Source organism: Citrus sinensis, chromosome 4, assembly GCF_022201045.2.
Source record: "Citrus sinensis cultivar Valencia sweet orange chromosome 4, DVS_A1.0, whole genome shotgun sequence".
Lineage (NCBI taxonomy): Eukaryota > Viridiplantae > Streptophyta > Magnoliopsida > Sapindales > Rutaceae > Citrus > Citrus sinensis.
Window position 1 is genome coordinate 6,452,004 of NC_068559.1, and position 17,646 is coordinate 6,469,649.

A 17,646-nucleotide genomic window follows, 5' to 3' on the forward strand; every position below is an offset into this window, starting at 1 on the left:
AAAGCAACGCAATAAAACCATGATCAGTAAAAACAAAAATAGGTACGAACACTGAAGTGGCTTAACCATGTGCTAAATACTTAAGCATTCCAAAAGTAAATTGTAAGTTTAGACAGTCAAATTCAGGCTGTACTCTAAACAGTAAATACAGATCAATAGAGACCCCATGTTGGAGAATTTTGAAAAAGAAAAATCAAACACTCAAAATGAACGCTCTTTATTTCTTCAAGAACACTCCTCAAATACTACAACTCTTATTTTTTTATTATTTTCAACTTAGAGATTTTGTTACTTCTCTCGATACTTAAACTGAATACATGAGGAGGTATCTCTATATATATTACAAATCAATCACAACCATTTATTTATTCAACTATTAAATAAATCTTAACTATTCATCAAAATCTACCACTCATCTATTTCACCAACCACACTAACCTTACCTGCCATAAGAAGCTTCTAAAAATTGGGCTTGGATTTTTTCAAGTTAGATCCAATTTATGATCCAACACCCCTTAAACTTGGTCCTGTCACTCCAATCAAATTTTTAAATTTTACAAACTCTTCTTGATTGAGTGGCTTTGTGTAAATATCAGTTGTTTGATCTTGTAATTTCACATACTTGAATTGCACTTCTTTTCTTGTTATAGACTCCCTTATGAAACAATAAAAGAAGTGCAAGTCAAGTATATGAAATCAGAAAATCAAGCAGCTGATATTTTCACCGAGGCGCTCAAGTAAGAAGACTTTGTAAAATTAAAAACTTTGCTTGCACTCACATGATTAAGTTTAAGGGGGTGTTGGATCATAAACTTGATCTAACTTCAAGAAATCCAAAACCAATTCATAGAAGCTTCTTGTGGTAGGCAAGGTTGGTGTGGTTGGTGACGTAGGTGAGTGGCAGATTTTGATAAATGGTTATGATTTGTGTGGTAGTTGAATAAATTGATAGTTGTGATTGATTTGTAATATATATGAATATCCCCTCATGTTTAGGTATCAAGGGAAGCAACAAAATCTCCAAATTGCAAAGAATGAAAAAAAATAAAAGTTGTAATATTTAAGGAGTGTTTTTGAAGAAAAAAATAATATTTATTTTGAGAGTTTGATTTTTGTCTCATCAGATTCTTCTCGTATTTGACACCATTTTCAAGCTTTGATACCACTTTGTTGGAGAATTTGAAAAAGAAAAAAAAAACACTCAAAATGAACACTCTTTATTTCTTCAAGAACACTCTTCAAATACTACAACTCTTATTTTTTCATTCTTGGCAACTTAGAGATTTTGTTGCTGCTCTTGATACTTAAACTGAATACACGAGGGCTATTTATGCATATTACAAATCAATCATAACCATTCATTTATTAAACTACCACGCAAATCCTAACCATTCATTACAACTTAACACTCACTTACTTCACCAACTACACCAACCTTACCTACCACAAGAAGCTTTTATGAAATTGAATTTGGATTTCTTCAAGTTGGATCAAGTTTATGATCCAATACCCTATACATTATAAGCAACTATTACAAATTTCCTATGGTTAAGATTAAGAGTCAGTTTGGGTTTAACTTCTAGCAACTAGGTTACCATAGCACCTGACTGCCAAATCTTTAAAAAATAAAATAAAAATTAATTACTATGATTTCACCATGAAAAGGAATCCAGTATTTGAAAAATTATTTTTGACAGTAAGATTCACCGCAATAGCATATATGGTAAGATATAACTGAATTATCTCACCGAGTTAACATAATGATGTACATGATGTGACCATCTCTTTTCAAATCTCCTTAACAACTTAATTATAAAGTTAAAACAATAAATATATCATGTTTCTTAGAAAGTCTTAGATGTTATAAGAGTATTGCCTTTTTTTCTTTTTTTTTTTATTCACTCATTATCATATAATTAATTGATAATATTCGTACATATGTAGTATGCGACAAGGAGCAATGCACCTAAAGTACCCAAGACCCTCTCAACATTCCTTACAACAATTTCTCATTAAAGATAAACACTTTTTTTTAAAAAAATTTCTTTTAAATGTTAGACCTTAAAACCGGCCCCGCCGGCTGCATAAGCCTCACAACAGACAAACCAACACGATTTATATAAATATTATTTAAATTTAATGGTCGAAGGTCTCCTATAGCTAGATAGAAGTCACATTTTTTAACGACTTGTTCCCTTAGAATATGGGACGTGGCTGCCACACGTGCAAATTTTAGGCAGCTCTATCTCTTTGCTTATATATGTTTATCAGACTTCAGAAACAGATCAGAGAGTAAGGAAAACCGGAAGCAAAATTAAGATGGTATTCACCGAGAAACAGGAAGCTCTGGTGAACGAATCATGGGAAATCCTCAAGGAAATATCCCATAAAATAGCTTGCGTTTCTTCTCCACGTAAATCGACAATGAATTTTTTTTTTTTTAATCTGACATCAACGTAATTCTCTTATTTTTAACATTTCATGTTAGGAAATTGGTGGGTGAAGCAGACACGCAGCTAAAGTAAAATTGGAAGAAAATAAAGAACAAGCACAATAGAGAACACCAGAAATTACGTGGTTCGGCTTATAGCCTACGTCCACGAGCGAAAATAGAAGGAAAATAATTCACTAGTAAAATAAGGATTACAAGTATTGTAATATTTTAGCTCACTACCCAAAACCCCAACACACCCAATCTCTCACTCACTAGACACTCAAGAGTTTATTAAACTCTTGAAAAACTCTCAACACTAAAAGAAAGAAATGATTCTCTCGATGGAATTGGATACAAGCTCTAGATTGAGAGTTTGTTTTTATAGGCAAAACTTTGCCTCAAATGTCAAAACCAAGTGGCCAAAACCTCAAGCTTACGGCATCTAGAATTTCAAGAATTAATTGAAGGACAATAAATTAAAAGAATTAATTTATTGAGATTTAATTTAAGAAGAGAAGAGATGCATCACGTGAGAAGCAATTGCCATTATTGTTAGGATGTGCATGACATTAAAAAAAGAATCCTAATGCAATTCTAAGTGGTGGGCACGTGTGAGAGTAAAACAAATTAAAGGCCAAGCCTTTTGGCTTCAGAATTAAAAAAGTCGGGCCCATTTTGAAGACTATACAAGTTGACTTTGACTTTTGAGAGGGGAGCCGACAGAGAAAGAAAATAAGCAAGAGCAGCCGCAAGGCAGAGAAGAAAAGAAAATAGCGGCAGCAACAATTCAATATTCCCATGGCTGGTTTTATTTTATTTGTTGCTCCCTATTCAAGTATGTTTATCTAATTTTTTTATACTGAGGTTAAGGATGAAGCCCTATTTAATGAAATAATTACATTTTTTTTAATTAATTCCTTACATGTGTGCTTTAATGTTTATGGTTCTTATTTCACATGATTAGTTGGATGTTATTAAATTCTTTTTACCAATTATGTCATGCATTATTGATTGTTAGGATTAATATTTGACTAAATCTATGCTTGGATCTATAAAGTTTATGTATGATTATCTTTGATTCTGTGTTTTTCATTAAATCGTTTACACATAATACTTAGAAAAACTTTGACTCTTTGTTATTCAACACGTTTACATGGGATGCTTAGATATCATATTATTAAGCAGAAAAAGAACCTACACAAGATTAATTTTATTTGGGCTTAATTGTTATATCCACGAGATGACATAGATTGATTTCGAGTTGTCACTCTAAAATTGGGGATTAATTAATAATTAGATAATTACTAGTTGAATAATGATGGATTATGAAACGTTGGTAATTTTTTGTCTTATTGAATTCTCCTTTGTTTTAATTGTTTTCTTAGTTTAATTGGTTTAATTTTCTTCGAAACTCAATTTGCTCAACTAGGTTAGGATAAATATTAATTTTAGATTTAAATTAGACTTTTCAATTTATAACAATCCATGTGGGTTTGACCTCGTTACTACTATTATATTTTTAGATTCGTGCGCCTGCGAGTATATTAAATTTTTTTTCACAACAATAACTTAAGTTATAAGTGTCTATTTGGATCTTATAATATACCGTTTTAAAGCTTGCGATGAGTTATGTAGTATTGGCCCCATAGTTCGGTAAAAAAATCTATTTATTTTATGGTCATTTAACAAGTTTAAGATATTTTTCTATTCTTCCTATTGTTTTCAGGATTTTTATCTTTATTTTTTATATATCATATTCAAGTACCATTTTTTTTATATCAGTTAGGAGGATTTTATTATGTAATAATATTTTGGATATATCTATTTTAGTAAATTTGTGATAGTTAGTATTAATATAAAAGGGATCCAAAACACTAGTTTTATTATTCAAACTTTCATTAATCAAATTTTACACTTCTCAAAAATTTTGTTTCTCTATCTTTTCAATCTTAACGTTTCTATTTCATCAGTTTGATTTCCCGAAATTTACATTTCTTATTTTGTTTAATGGTAGGGGTGGGTAAAGCTAAAATGAATGTCTAGCCTCCCGTACTCGAATTCGGTTAGCCGGTTGAGTAAAATTGCTTAAACTTCAGTCCACCAAGTCCATGAAGACAATTTACATTGCAAGAAAATGTCCTTGCAAACTTCCGAGAATCTTACTTGGAACATATTGTAAAAAAATTTCTCAAAGTTAATTTAAGAAAAACTCGATCTCTCAACTAGATTGGCCATAAACAATCTAAACTTGCGTTCTTATTTATAACAATGTTTGAAGATAAGTCGATTTACCAATTTCTATAGCATAAATTTCCTCTAATAAAGAATCTATATCAGAACTTATAAAGATGGCAAATTGCTTAGACTTTCATCATACATTTCCGCTCTATTTCTTCAGTCGATCGCAGCTTTGTAATACGTATGTAATTAAATAAAAAGTTTTATCCATAAATTTTAGACAATGCATGTTTCAATTTTAGTTTCGGATAAGTCAAGATATCATAAAATATTCAAATCTCCAATTGAATTTGTTATGATGCCGCATATATATATATATATGCAAGACGAAACCCTTGAGCTTTTTGGTGTAACAGCAATACAGCATATGAGAAACAATACAATGTAAATGGTAAAAAGATTCACAAAGTGTTGGCATTAGAGAGGACCCAAACTTTCTTAATACAATCTTGCTCGCCAATAATGCATTAAAAATGATGAAATTTTTGGAACTTCTGTTGCTTTTTACTCTGTCCAATAACATATCATCAATTTAAAAATATGTACTTGTCTCACTATTTTTCCACGTGAAAAGATTCGTCTACACATGACTACACATGACGAGGGAGTTTCAAGGATATAATACCTCATCAGCTGCGAATCGGCATACATGTGACAAGAAGTGTCAAGGAATACCCACATCAGGTGAAAATAATTTTTGGCTAAGTATATAGTTATATGTGCTCAATTCAGTAAATATGTTAGCTCCCGTGAATCAGGTAAACCCAAGACTTAGCACGTTTTCTTCATTAACTAGTGGAATTTTGTTTTTGGTCTTTGCCCGTTAATAATAAATAATGGTAAAAATTAACAAAACAACTTTTTTCTTTCTTGAGTACACATTGCTTGAATGACGAAAACCTGAACCTTTTTTCTACCCACCTGAACGAGGGTTGCACTCACGCCCTCTTGGAAAATGATATCCAACTACTCTGGGTATTTAATTTTATTGGTATAATTTGTAGAATGTTAAGTAGTCTTTGGTATAGTCTCAATGAAAGGAATGCTCGTTTTGCAGTTTTCTTTGGTTTATTAATAACTCCCACATCTCTATTGATCAATCAATTAATTACATTATCGTTTGCATCCTCAATTGACCAAAGATCAGTCAATTAATTACATTACATTATCATAGCCTTGTCGTCGTAAGCAAATACATTTAACAATAGAGGCAGTGATGATCTGACCAACTGAACTCTTAAAATTTATATGCATAATTTTTTATCAGAATTGAAAGTGCAAACATGGCTGAAAAACAACATCCTACATGCCTGCTGGTTTTGTTTTCTTTAGTACTGGTTATTTTTGCATCAGCTAATAAAGCATCAAACAGGGTAAAGTCACTGAACGTAATCAAAGAGTTGAACCGAAAAGGGCCATATATCGGTCTCATCACAGTATTTCCACCTGAAGAAGATGCATTTTTTGCAATATCAGCTTTCAAGCCTCATCCTTTGCACCCGTTTGTCGATCTTTCAGGTTTTTAATTATTGTCTCCAAGATTATATCTGTTAATATTTATTTATTTATTTTAAAGGTAGGGGGCAAAGCCCAGAATTATTTTCCAACACATCTCCATCATTGTTTAAATGTGAAACTTGTGAATTGGCAAAGAGCCATCGTGTCCCTTTTCCGCGAAGTATGAATACAAGTTCTTTGCCATTTATGCTTGTACACTCTGATGTTTGGGGTCTCGCAAAAGTTCCAACTCTGAATGGAGCATGTTGGTTTGTTTCTTTTATTAATGATTATAGTCGCATGACTTAGGTATGTTTGATGAAAACAAAGCATAATGTTTGCTCACTTTTAAACAATCTTCCTCAATTGTTGCTACTCAGTATAAAGCTCAAATTCAAGTTCTTCGCAGTGATAATGGTGGTGAATTTGTTAATCATTAGCTAAAGAAATTCTTATGTGAAAAAGGCATAATTCATCAAACCCCATGCCCGTATTCCCCTCAACAGAACGAGGTTGCAGAAAGAAAAAATGGACATCTCCTAGAAATGGTTCGAGCCACCCTATTTGAAGCCAATATGCCTCTTTATTATTGGGGCGAATCACTTATTACAGCATGTTACTTGATAAATCGTATCTCATCCCATATTTTAGACTTCTTTACACCTCTAGAAACATTAAACCGAAGCTTATCCTCACCACCCACAATGAACCTAACCCCAAAAGTTTTTGGATGTACACGTACCAAATCATGCTCGCCATAAACTTCAACCACGTGCTCTACGATGTGTCTTTATTGGTTACGGTCTTCATAAAAAAGGGTGTCGATGTTTCCATCCACCAACTCGCAAATTGTATGTCACCATGGATGTCTAATTCTATGAACAACATATGTACTTTCCTACAACTTCAGCTGCAAGTCAAGGGGAGAAAAATATTGACTTGCAGTCTCTTAGCCATTAAAGTGAAAACATGAGTCAAACTTTAACTGAACCTGCAGAACTTGAACCTGAACCAGCAGAACCCGACCTTGAGTCACCTGAACAGCCACTTGAACAGCCAACAGTACCTGAACTTGAACAGATAGATATGGCGACTGAGCCGACAACACATGAGCTTAAATCTTGTGATCATTCTAATATAATGGAACTGGATGTATCACAACAACAATTGTCTTCACTTGATGATTCTATTCATCATGAGCCATCATCAATTAATGAATCTCATGTAAATCTTGAACTTTCACTCTGAGTACTTCCTAATCGTACCACAAGAGGAGTTCCTAAAGTTAGTTATGAACCTGTTCTTAATTCTACCCGTAAATACCCATTAAGTATTTATGTCTCTTACCATAGGTTATCGAAGGCATGCACATCATTTGCAAATAAATTATCTGCTGTATATGTTCCTAATAGTGTGCATGAGGCTATAAAAGATCCTAAGTGGAAAGATGCAATGAACGAAGAGATGAAGTCCCTCCAAAAAAATGCAACATGGGAAGTGGTTGATTTACCTGCTGGAAAGAAACATGTTGGGTGTCGATGGATTTTTACAATTAAATACAAAGTTGATGGTGATATTAAAATGTATAAAGCTCGATTTGTGGCTAAAGGATACAGTCAAACATACGAGATTGATTATGCAGAAACTTTTGCACCAGTGGCCAAAATAAATACAGTACGTATTCTTTTATCGTTAGCTGTGAATTTTGATTGGTCGTTACATCATTATGATGTAAAAAATGCATTCATGTACGTAAATCTCCAAGAAGAAGTATACATGGAGTTGCCTCCAGGGTGTAAATTACAAGTTGAGGGAAGCAAACAAGTTTGTCAACTGCGAAAATCATTATATGGTTTAAAGCAGTCACCAAGAGCATGGTTCGACAAATTTACAAGTTCAATGAAGGCATTTGGATATCAACAAAGTAGCTCTGATCATACTCTCTTCATGAAGCATAATGAAGGAAAGCTCACAGTACTTATTATATATGTTGATGACATGACAGTGACAGGAAATTGTGTTACTAAAAAGAAAACCTTGTAGACTTATCTCTCTCGAGAATTTGAAATGAAAGATCTCGGACCTTTGAAGTATTTTCTGGGAATTGAGGTGTTAAGATCTAAACAAGGTATATTTTTGTCGCAACGAAAATTTACAATTGATTTGCTGAATGAAGTTGGCATGTTAGACTGCAAACCAAGTGATACACTTGCTGTTGAAAATGTAAGGTTGGGTACAATATCAGATTAGATTTCTGCAAATAAAGAACGGTATCAAAGGCTGGTAGGACGGTTGATGTATCTTGCACATACTAGACCAGATTTGGCACACTCTCTAAGCGTTGTTAGCCAATTTATGCACTCTCCAAGTGAAGAGCATATGAAGGTCGTAATACGTATCCTACAATATTTGAAGTCTTCTCCAGGTAGAGGAATTATGTTCACTAAGGGAGATAATTTATTCGTTGAAGGCTATACCGACGCGGATTGGGCTGGTTCAATTGACGATAGATGTTCAACTGTAGGATATTTGACGTTTGTTGTGGGAAATCTGGTTACATGGCAAAGTAAAAAAATGAGTTATAACTAGATCTAGTGTGGAAGCGGAGTACAGAGGTATGGTTAAAGGTGTGTGTGAGCTATTATGGATTAAAAATTTATTACAGGAACTCAAGATTTCATCAACATCTCCTATGAAATTATATTGTGATAACAAGGTTACATGTGACATAGCTCATAATCTTGTTCAGCACGATCGAACGCATGTGGAGATAGACAGTCATGTTATTAAAGAACAACTTGAAGCAAAGATAATTGAAGTTCCTCATGTTCGATCTCAAGATCAACTTGCTAACATTCTCACTAAGGCAATATCAAGTAAAGTCTTCCACCAAGTTTTAGACAAGTTGGGCATGAAAAATGTCTATGCACCACCTTGAGGGGGAGTGTAGAAGATTGTCATAGTTATCTCCTAATTAGTTGTGATTAGATTCATGTATTGTGTGTGTATATCATGTTTATCTCTTAGTATTCTTTAGGAACAAGTCTGTACAAAGGGCTATAAAACGTCATGTATCTATAGTATCAATGAATAAAATGGAAAAAATATATTAGTTCCTCAAATCTTCAAGTAGTTGCTCAGATGACACAACAAAACTACATGGCCGAGAGCGAGAAGTTTGTGAGGAAACATTGTTAATATGCTTTGGATAAACAAGTAATTGGTAATATTTTTCCATAAAATAATCATCTTTACTACAATGAGTGCAGCGAACCTTTGGACGATTTTTTAGTTCGCCTCCATGAGGGGAAAGCTGCCCATTTCCAGGTTTCCCAGGAGTTGGAAAAGATTGATGTGATTTAAAATTTTGACAGTTATTGCCTTGAAACAGAACTAGTGCAGACCCTTCATTTGAGGTAAATGTCCAAATAGAGATTAGTCGCTCTCTTTTCTTATAATATAATGACTAAATTTTATTCACTTTTGGCAATTGCTTATTTAACACAATTTGACTCTGAAAGGTTGAGTAGCTATCATTGAGACCCTACAAAAATTGCATTCAACGATCTTGTTGCAACAAATGTATCACTATCTTAGCAGCTCCACAAGAACAACTTGGAATGGTTATATATGATGTCAATTCATCCCATAAAATCTTTAAATGAGTATAATAAGTAATGATGGAAAGATCTCTTTGTTTACAATCTGAAATTGCCTTTTTTATCTCATAGGGCTTTGTGCTATTGGGTTGTGAAAAACGTTCTTCCAAGTCCATCCAAATTGCTTGGGTTGTTCCTGAATAGATGATGCTTGATGCAAGTTCTAGAACCATTGAATGAATAAGCCATGAGGTAACCATGTCATTAGCTCGAACCCACTGTTCAATATTTGAACAAGTGGAAGAATGAGCTAGAATTGTCCCATCAACAAAACCCAATTTATTCTTTGTCCTCAATGCCATATGCATGGACCTATACCAAGTGTTATAATTATCTTCATTGAGTAGCGGTGACACAATAATGACTATTGGATTATTAGATTGATGTAAAGTGAATGGGTTTGAAAAAGGATAAAAAATTGAAGTATCCATACTTGATGTATTACGAGTGGAATCAACCATAAAGAATAAAAAAAAAAGGGAGGAAATACGATTTAAAGCCTCTACGCTGATACCATATTAAAAGGCCAAAGGCAAGAAAATAATTTTTATTCATATATTACCGTTTATTCTACAATGATATAAATACACAAGCTATCGTAACAATTACAAAGAGAAAGTCAAAGGAAAATAAATGAAAGAGGGTAGTAGTTGTCTAGTGGCGTTGGTGGTAGTTATTATTATGCCTATTGCATTCCAAAAGTCATCATTGCATGTCAAAAGTCATCATTGTATGTCATTATTGCATTTTTCCATGTGCTCCATAATTATTATACTTTTCTACCAATAGTTATATTGAATTCAATTATACTGGTCATATATCTAATTTAATATCAATTAATTACTTTCATAATGAAAATAACGTCATGTGTTGGTGGTCAAATTGAGAAAGTCATGCTTAATTTTAATAACAAAAATATTGCTTGAGCGCCAACTGGTTGTTTCATGCTTTTAGTTGTTTAAACTAATTATCAAATAATCACCTTTTTAAATTATTCTCATTTTCTTTAATTCTCTCTATGCTCTTCATATTTTAGGCTCTCCTTAGGTCCATCCACTTTTTCAACTCCAACTACTTCCAATTTTTTTTTCTTAACATATGTTAGAAGTTTAATTTTTAGAAAAAATATAAAGCTAAAGCCTACGTACTCGTAAACTTTGTGTGATAAACTCTTCTTCATGTCGTATACATTTACATCATCAAGATACGTTGCAACTAAACGAAACAACCAATTTATTAATATGATACCATGGTTGTTTAGCAATGTTGTTCTATTCTCTCATCTTCACTCCAATGACCATTAATGCTGCCACGTTCCCCACTCTCAGTAGACCTAGATGGCTAACTATCAATCTCATTTTGACTCCATCTGCTCTCCATATCATAATCCGAATGAGAATCATGTGGACCACATTCAAGGTGGTATTAACATTTCAATTGCACGCTTGGCATACTTACAAGAGAAAATTAGATCGCATAAACCTTACCAAACTGACATTTTTTCCAGCAATGATATCTTCGATTCTTTGTTCTGCGTATATCTCCATTGACTAGCCAGCAATCCCACAGTTCATAGTCATGGACACCGGCAGCTCCATTTTATGGGTTCATTGCCACCCTTGCTGAGATTGCTCCCCACAATTAGGCCTAATTTTTTATCCCTCAATCTCTTCTTCTTACGCTTACGTACCAGCTTACGTACCATGCGACTTTGAACAATGCCGGTATTTCCCTCATGCGCAGTACAAAGCTTATAAAAGACTGATGTATCTACATTCAATTATACCTTATTAGCCCTAAAATATTTGTATTCGTCTCCACCGAGAAACTGACCTTTAAAACGTCACATGAAGTCACAATTCATGTGCAAGAAGTCGTTTTCGGATGTGGCTTCAGTACTAACCAGAGTTTTAAATTTTATAAGATTTTAGGACTGGGACTCGGTAGATCATCTCTAGTGTCTCAGCTGAACTCTTCGTTCTCTTACTGCATTGGGAGCTTGCACTATTCGGACTATTTACGTAGCAAGCTGATTCTAGGGCATGGAGTAATAATTGATGAAGGTGATGTTACCCCTCTTTAATTCATAGATGGACATTATTACATAACCCTTGAAGCTATAAGCGTTGATGGCAGAATGCTTGACATAAACCCTAATATTTTTAAAAGGGATGATAGTGGTGGCAGAGTCATCATTGACATGGAACATATGTAACTTGGCTTTTGAAAGAAGCCTGTGAGGCACTTCGTGATGAAGTTATGATACGTCTCGAAGGTAAGCAATGAGATCATATTCGTGGCCAGACGAATTGTGTTATCATGGGATCATGTCTCATTACCTCAAAGGGTTTCCTAGTGTTAGGTTTCATTTTGGGGGCGGATCTGAGTTGGCTTTGGAGAAAAAGAGCATGTTTTATCAACCGAGACCAGATGCATTTTGCATGGCTGTGAATCCGGCTTCTATTAATGATAGATACATAAACTTTTCACTTATTGGAATGATGGCTCAACATTTTACAATGTGGGTTATGAGTTATGACAATAGTGGGAAGCAGATAACTTTCCCGCGGATGGATTGTGAACTTCTTGATGATGATTGATATTTTATGATGATAGATCATTACATGGGGGTTGTAAGTTGAGCTTTTGATCATTAATTAATAAATTAGGAAAGAGTGATGGATAGAAGTATAATTTGTTTTTTTGAATTTATGTATAAGTAGAAAGTTTGATTGGATGCATAGTAAATTTTTCCACCAATTCGGTTCAGCAATAAATCACACCAAATTTTTCATTATGTTATTCAAATTTTTTGTTATATGTATTTTATTGTATTTCATTCCCAACTTTTTTATTGCGAGCTAAGCTGAGTTAGCTTTGGACATAAAAAACATGTTTTTGTAATTGGGGGTGCATGCATTTGGCATGGTTGTGAATCCGAGATTTATTAATGGTGATTACATAAGTTTGTCAACTATTGGAATAATGTCTCAACAAAATTACAATGTGGGATCGATTGTGAACTTTTTGATGATTGATACTTTATGATTATCATTAGTGATCATCGTATAGGGGGTTTGATTAAGTCTCAATATATGTTGTGATCACAATAAGTGATCAGAAGCTGAAACATCGTAATTTTTAACATTCTACAATTAAAGAGCTTAAAATTAAACAATTTATAAGTACAAATAATGTAAAGAAATGGGGATTGGTTGATATTGTACAGGTGACAATTTGAAATTACTCTCAACTCGAGGATAAAGGTAGGCTACCTTATTTATAGTTTTTAACTCGGCAATCAAAATCTCAAAGATCACATCAGCGATGAGGTTCCATTTGGTACAACTTATTAAATAAAGCTTATAAGAATATAGCTTATAAGAGTAAAGCTTATACCAGTAGAGCTTTTCACAAAAAGTTATTTGGTGTTTGGTTGTCAATTAAAAAAAACTCTTTTGAACCATTAGACTATTTGATTCTACAAAACTAAAAATTCTTTTTTGTAATTAAATTACCAAAAAAGATGTGTATTCATAATTATATAACTTATAACAAAATGCATCCAAGCTATCAATTAATAAGAAAAAAAAATTAGTTCACTCATTTCTTCAATGTTCAAAATTAAAAATGAATCAATGATATATTCTTCCAAACAAATAAAACTATCCAAATTAAAATGTTAATCAATAATATAACTAAAATGTTAATGGTACATGAGAAATATTGCAATTTGATCATATTCTTGGTCCATTTCACGTACATTGAATGAACTTGTACTTTGTTCTTCATTGTTATCTTCCCTCTAATTCTCACTTTCACTTGTTGGAAGCAATTACTCATCATTATCAAAAGGCTGAAATTCTTGGTCATTATCTTCATATTTTCTTATAAAATTGTGAAAAACCATTGAGCCAATCATAATTTTCACTTGCTCACTAAAAGGGAAACTAAGCATTTGGCGCAAAATTTTCCATTTGTTTTTCCAAACACCAAAAGTCCTCTCACTTGTGCATCTCAAGGAAGAGTTGACATGATTAAATATTTCTTTTTTTTCCTCTTGGTTGACTTCCACATCGAAAATCTGGAAGATAATATCACTCACCTTTATAATGACCTAAATAACCGGTCATGTGAGGATATCCAGCATCTACTAGGTAATACTTACCTGTAAAATAGAAATTCCATAATTGAAAAAAAAAATAAACAAACTTATATAGAAATGTAACATAAATGATAAATTATAACTAACTTGCAGGTGGATGAGGAAAGTGCAAATTCTCTCCATGTAAGACCTCTAAAAATATATGCATATCATGGGCAGTGCGTTCCCATCCAGCTCATGTAAATGTAAAACACATTAAAATCACATGCAGCCATCATATTATAGGTGAGGTGATATATAGGCATGTGGTGACAGAAAATATGACATTGTTCTGTGATTTCTTTGCATGCAATGACTCACATGGAAAACATTTATAGAAGGTAATGGTCAACTAGTTACGAAATCCATTGCAAAGTTGCACCCACACATGAACTTATTAAAGTTTTGGAAACAAAGACCGTATTTAAAAGAAACATGAAACAGTACCAAGTGGAGGCAATAAACGTATTGAATAATATAATAAAAACAAAGATTGAAAAGTAGCAGGAAGCATTACCTAGTGCGCTCCTCACCAAAAGTGTTGGCTATGACTATGAGTTTTCTCTCAATTGTTGGGTATGTGTAAGGTTTTGCATAGTTAAAGTGCCGGCTATTTTATTTGAAAATAAAAAAAATAAAAAAAGTGATGTGGCGGCAACAATTTTTATTGTGTAGGTTTTGTATATGATAGGGTATTATGTAATTAATGAAATATTATAAGGGTATTTTTGATATTAAATATTTTTTTGAAAAAACTCTCTAACCTCTACTATCAAAAGCTCAAATTCTGGGATTTTACAAGTAGAGATAAATTAGCTTATTTAAACCTAAAAACTCTACTAAAAAAAAAATCAAACACAAAATTTTTTTTTTAAAAGTGCTTATGCAATTAAATAAACACTTATGGCTATTAGATAAGTCATACCAAACAGGCACTTAGAAACTCTCATGTGAATTTTATACTAGAAATCATGTCTGTTAGAATTACGTGATTTAAATCATCAAACCTGATTATTTTATGGTTGTTAAACTTGATTATGGTTGTAGTGTCTAAACTTTATTATGATATAAAGAAGAGTTAACTAAGTCTGTCAAGACCACATAATCTAAATCACTCATTGTGGAGAGAAATTTGCATGAGACAGATTTACAACCCCAGAGCTAACGGTGCTATATTATGTGGTAAGGTTGTGAGACCTGATATGGGTCCCAATGATTTTTTAAATATAAAATATTATAGGTCCCGCTGTAAAATCCACCAGTAATCCCACCTTAGAACCCACTACTCAGCCATATGATAGAGTACCATTGGACATGCTCACCACCTTAGCATGTTGAGGTGGTAAGCTTGTCTCTCATGTAAGCTCTTCCCCTCATTGTGATTGGTGAAGAACCACATCACATGTGCTATATACAGGTAGATAAATGTAATTAATGAAATTATAGGTATAAGACCATAAAATAAGTTTTTGGGTATGAACATTTCCAATCTATAATACGTGTAAATTCACCTCATTTCAAAAAATGATTCACAAAAATTTAAAATAAAGAGAGAGTTTAAACAATTAATCAATTATATATTTTTCTTTACATAAGTCTCATTGTTAATCATTAATACAATTTTAACATAATTTAACTTAATTATTTTATCCTATAACAAAAATGACTAAATTATCTAAAACACGTGCTTTTGTGACATAAGTTTAAACAATTAACGAGGAATTGATTGGTTAATTGTTCAAATTTCTTCTTTATTTGAAATTATTAAAAATAATATGAATTTTCTATAATTACTCTTTTAAAGTGGGGTGGGTTTACAAAAACTGAGGGGTGAAAATATCATCACTCTAATTTTTTAATTAATCCATATTCCATGACAAACTTCAAAAAGCTCTGGGTACTCCAAAAAGCTCCAAATTAATTCAATTTAGCTCAATTCAATTCTATGGCTTGGTTTATTGGCTAGAATAATTTAATCCTGTACAATTCAATAAAAAAAATCATAATAATAATATATTGTTACTAAAACAACAATTATGAGTCCACTAAATTCATAATAATAAATAACATAATAAAGTCAAATAAATCAACATACTAAAGTCGAACACGATATAGACTTATATAATTTAGAAATCAACAATAAATTAAAAATCCACAATAATAAATAAAATTAGATCACAACAACATAAAAATCACATATAACAATATTAGAACTCCACATACCAACACGCACATCCACAAGACTTACATTATCTCTCAAAGTCAACAAAGAACAACAATTAAATAAATTAAAATAAATTATATACCTATCACGTTATGCTTACTTGTATTAACCAATATAAGATCTATTTTTAATTTTTAATTTCAGTTTTCAATTTTGTTCTCCTAACCATTTTGTTTGGTTTTAAACCGAATCGAACAAAAACCAATTGGTCTTGAGATTTATGAACTATTTAGTTTTTACTACTCGAACTAAACTAAATGCCTACCCCTAATGAAAACTCATATTTGCTATATTACATATTGGACTTCCATAATATAATTTTTTTATTTTTTCGCGTAAATTTTTTAACTAGACTTCAGTTTTGACATGTCAGGATAGATGCTAACAAACTTTGGACGGGACCTTGAAGTTTCGCGAGCATAATTTCAAACTGAACTAAATGCCTACCCCTAATGAAAACACATATTTGCTATATTACATACTGGACTTCTATGATGGTTCTTTTATCCCTGTTGCTAATATAAATTTTTTAACTAGACTTCATTTTGACATGTCAAGATAGATCTCAACAAATTTTGGACTAGACCTTAAAGTTTGGCAAGCATAGTTTCGAGATAAACTTGATGCATCGAGATGTCCCAACAAACATTCTACTAAAACGTTTTTTTTTTGGACTAAAATTTGAATGAGTCTAAATTTGACCGAAGTGTAAATAGGTTGAATACATATGTTTGAATGACAAGTTTATTTTTCTTTTTCCAATATATGATTGTAAGTGTTAAGTTATTTTTTTTTAAAAAAAAATTGAAATATGATATTTTGACATATTGACAAAGCATGAAAAATTAAAAAAAAAATTAAGACATGTATTTTTTTAGTAAATTACATGAATTTTTTTCTTGTTAATTATTAAGCCAATCAAGAATTGTTCAATCATTTAAATTAAAATTAATGTATTAAAAATATTCAAAATCTATTTAAAAAATTGTAATTATAAATACAAGAGTTGGATGTATTATAAAACAGATCCACTTAATTTAAAGTTCTCATTCACATTTAAAAAAATTGATAGTTGAATGCACTCCAAAAAAAGAAAAGGGAAGCTAATAAATAAAAATAATAATAAAAGAATAATTTATACAATAGGAAATAAATGTGTTTAATATGAATATTAATGAGAGAAAATATTAAAGTTCTATTCAGTCGTTTAATATTAAATAAAAGTCAGATAATTTAACTTTTTCTATTCATATTTGAAAATAAGTTATAGAAAACAAATAAATTAAAAACTCTAAACATCTAAAAATAATTAAATTTCAGACTTTGACAAAAAAATTAAAATAATTAAATTTTAGACTTTGACAAAAAATTAAAAAAGCTCTACGTTTTCACTCTCCACAGATATTAGCTAAATTATACTTGAAATCAGTTAAAATAAAAATTAAAAAAA